The sequence below is a fragment of the Sapajus apella genome, unplaced genomic scaffold, assembly GCF_009761245.1.
Source record: "Sapajus apella isolate SASKATOON/1434 unplaced genomic scaffold, GSC_monkey_1.0 scaffold7, whole genome shotgun sequence".
Classification (NCBI taxonomy): Eukaryota; Metazoa; Chordata; class Mammalia; order Primates; family Cebidae; genus Sapajus; species Sapajus apella.
In genome coordinates, this window is record NW_022436947.1 from 32,083,165 (window position 1) to 32,087,607 (window position 4,443).

The window sequence follows — 4,443 nt, forward strand, 5'->3', positions numbered from 1 at the left end:
CATTATTATATGCCCTCATTAATTTTATCATTTCATTTGTGAGAGATCTAATCTCACAAAGTGACTTAGAGGAAAAAGCTAAAATATAATTGGCAGTCCTTCTGGTTTCCCTGTGGAAAGATCCTTCAGTTGAAAAGCTAAAATAACTCATCGTCTTTGTCAATTAGGTCATTCCTCACATCAGAAAGCATCAAAGAGCTGGTACTTTCCTCCCAACTGTGTACTTAGAGGGGCAGAAAGATCAGCCTTACAGCTGATTTTAAATATTATAAATATTGCAAAATGTGAAAATGATTTTTCATGTTGAGCAATTAATGCTTGCAGTGTTCTGTAGTAGTAAAGGAGTTTGAGCCAAACGAGTTCTCAACACTGAAGCAGAGAACTGTACAAGGCAAAAGTTCGATGATTCTTTACTGTCCTGTTCTGCGTTCTGTGACAGTGTTACTTAACCTTTCTTATGTAGCTGCTCTTCTTACGCGTCCTTCCTTCCAAGGCCTGGTTTTGACACCCTCTTGAAAGAAACCCTACTGTCCTGATATATTAAGACTTGTTTGCATGTTTATTAAGGAAATACCTGCTAAGTGAAGCAACAATTTGACATGGAGTTAAAGGTCCTAATCAATAACTCTGAGCCATCCTGGACTACAAAATGCTTCTGAATTTAGCTATTCTCTGACCTACTAACCCAGGGCTTTTTGAGTCTCTCAATGTTGATTCTCTGTCAGTCTTTATCATTACTTCTCAGCCACTTTTGGGAGCTGCTAATTAATCTGCATTATTTATAAATCTTAATGATATCTGCTCAGAAGGCGCTTTTCGGCTCTGCTACAAGAACATTTCAGTCACAGCTTATATCTGCTACCAGAACAACCGTAACTGCCATGCAGCCCAGATCCCATCCTAAGCCAGAACTGGTCTAGCAGAACTGACCATGTTCTTGAGCATATCTCAGAATAACCAAACCCCTCCCCATCCAGGGTTCTAGGTCTCTGTAGAGTAAGTCTGTGCTAATCAAAGGGATTCAGAACAGTACATTTACTATTTAAAAAGGGGAGATAACACGCAGGTAAGGATTAAAATTTGATCCCTCTTTCTCCCTCCCAAGAATTATAGCTGCATTATATTTTACTCCTTTTAATTCAAATTGATAATTGAAAGCCTTTGGCAATCTGTTTTCCCAAAGGTACCCACATCCCATTACATAATTCACATTTTCTTTGCTTGAAGATGCCTCCTTTTGCAGCAACTCTGAGAATGCTTTATTTAATTTTATTTTATAAAATGGGGTTATAGTTCTCGTGGAGATATATAATTAAATCTCTTCTACTGCTCAAAAGAGATTGTTTTAAATAACAATTTTTACTAAATTTTTCTATGACAACAGAAAAATAAAGTTTGGTTTGACACACAACTTTTGGTAGAAATTATGCAGAAATGCATCAATGCAAACAGAACTGTGATCTGAATCTTTTTACATTTAAGTAGTCATTATTTTGCCAGAATTGATTAACTAAAAGCCCTAAGAACTCATTTACCAAAGTAAGCCATGAACTTCTTTTAAAATGTAATTTGAATTCTCTAGAAAACTCACTTGTATTATCCATAATTCATATTTTCTGCCCAAAGATATGACCTTTCATTTAATGAGCATTCTTGACAAATAACCTAATAAGTCTTTAAGTACAAAATATTGTATTAGAATCAAAAGGTCTAATGTCTCTGAAGGGATCATAAGAACTTGAAACTAGACATACGAAAAACAGTACACTCCTGGTTCTTCAGGTATCACTGCCATACAACCTACTTCATCTTAAATGTCACGTTCACACAGGTTAAATGTTAGAAATCCATAAAGTTGTAAGGTAAAGGTCTTGGATACATAAATATTATACATTAAGTGAATACTAAGGAAAAATTTTAATTTTTTAAATTGACTTCAGATAAAAAGGAACATTACAAAAGAAAATCATGCCTACCCTTCTCTTTTACTGATATGGAAATAATAATTACTTACAAATCTCGTTTTTATTTGATACATAGGATTGAAATGGATCTGGTAGAAAAAAAATAGCATTCTTCCGATTGTCTGTCTCTTACATTACAAAGAAAGTCTTTGGGTTTCAAGATAAAAATATGGTATCACTGCTTACAGAATGCTAGCACCACACAGAGAAGGTAGAGGTATGGGCTCTGCCCAAGGGGCTTATAATCTATGAAATACAGACAAAGCTATTTACATATAACAAGAAAGCCAATGCTTCAGTTAAATGTCAGAGTTATGAAGAACAGGCTTTCAAGCATCTCTTGATTTTTTTCTTTTTTATTCCTCTTATATTTTCATTATTTTTCTTCCTCTTCCTTCAGTTTCTTTGCACAGGGAATTTATGCAAAAAAAAATGGTAAATATCCTGCATTCTGAGGACAAACGAGTAAAGAAAGGGGACAGTTTTAAGCACAAAGGGCTGCCAGGGAAACTAGTGAACACAACAGAGGATAGAGAAAAATCTAACTTGGACTCAAGAGATTTGGAAAGGAACAAGGCTGAGAGATATAACCAATTCCTAAAACTGTTCTCATGCTCTCTAACACTAAAAATTGAAATAAATATTCAATCTTATCTAGTTGTCTTTGAAGCCATTGGGATCCCAAAGGGGCAGCTGCTGACACTTGGCTTCACACCCCTCTGCCTCTCTTCCATTAGAGTTACATTACCTAATTTTACAGAAGTTGACTAAAACAGATAGGAAAAGCAACCTCAGGGTCAACTTTACATCCCATTTGTCTCTGAAATTAAAAAGATTGCAATATATGCCTTGTGTTAGAACAACCATAAAGGCCTATCTTGTATTGATTCCACTTTAATGTTTTGTTCATCAGTTTCATAATGGAAGAACTTGGAATGAATTCACCAAAGCAAATGTTGATCATCTTTTAATGATGTAGAGAGGAAAAGGAAAACTAGAATAGTCAGAAAATATTAAGCTCTGTATACATTATCCTCACAACTTCTCACAACGAGTCTTTCGAGTAGGAATTATTATTAATCCCTTTTGCAAAAGAGAAAACAAGGCTTACTGAGGTTAAAGAACAGTCACAGTTTACCCAATTAGGAATGGCAGGTTAGGCTTTGGACCACTCATCTAACTCCAAAACTAACACCATGATTTGCTACACTACTTAATACTGATGCGTGAGCTCATCCTAAAGATGAGTTGAAGATGATCAGGTAGACTGGGAAAGTAGGTTAGCAGAGTCTTATTACAAAGTGTGGCACATACAGCACTGGTGGAAATGAATTTCTATAATATATAGATAGGTTTTTATTTAATATGAATTCATTTAAGATATGTGGAGAGTGAATATGACAAGCTTATTAAATCCTTTATTTCACGGATTTTTTGCTAAGAATGAGACTTAAGTTTTAAAAAGTAAGCTGTTTAAAATTTACCCAAGGAAAAAGTTGTAGAAAAGCAATCTATAGATGGGAAATGAATGAGGGAAATGGTACAAAAGTAAAACACGAACTCTGGGAAACAGAGAATTAAGATAATTCATACAGAAAAAGTTACTACTACAAAGTTGTAGGGACTTGAGTAACAGATCAGGTAAGACAGTAAGCATAAACAGGAGCAAATATTTACAGCTAGAACACAAATAGAGTGGATAGAAATGAGTCCTAAGGATGAAGCATGCTAAGAAGTTTAGAATTTAAAGCAAGAAACATTGAGAGTGATGGATAAATTTGCCATGGTCAGATATAAAGGTAAGAAAAAGAACTCTTAGCTATACTGAAGAGGATAGATTGAATGAGAGTGGTCTTGGAGACAAGTAGGCCAGCTAACAGACCATTACAACTCACCACTTTAAAAAGTCTGCTATCAAAACACACACACACACACACACACACACACACACAGAGAGAGAGAGAGAGAGAGAGAGAGAGAGAGAGAGAGAGGGAGGGAGAGAAATGACAATTGTTGGCAAAGATGAGAAATTGGGACTCTTGGCTGGGAGTGGTGGCTCATGCCTGTTTGTACTTTGGGAGGCTGAGGCAAGTGGATCACCTGAGGTCAGAAGTTCAAAACCAGCCTAACCAACATAATGAAACATTGTCTCTACTAAAAGTACAAAAATTAGGCAGTCATGGTGGTGTGTGCCTGTAATCCCAGTTACTAGAGAGGCTGAGGTAGGAGAATCACTGGAACCCAGGAGGCAGAGGCTGCAGTGAGCCAAGATGACATCACTGCACTCCAGCCTGTACAACAGAATGAAACCATCAAAAAAGGAAGGAAGGAAGGAAGGAAGGAAGGAAGGAAGGAAGGAAGGAAGGAAGGAAGGAGGGAAAGGGGGGAGGGAGGGAAGGAGGGAAGGAGGGAGGGGAGAAAGAAAAAAAAAGAAAAAGAAAGAAAAGGAAGGAAGGAAGGAAGGAAGGAAGGAAGGAAG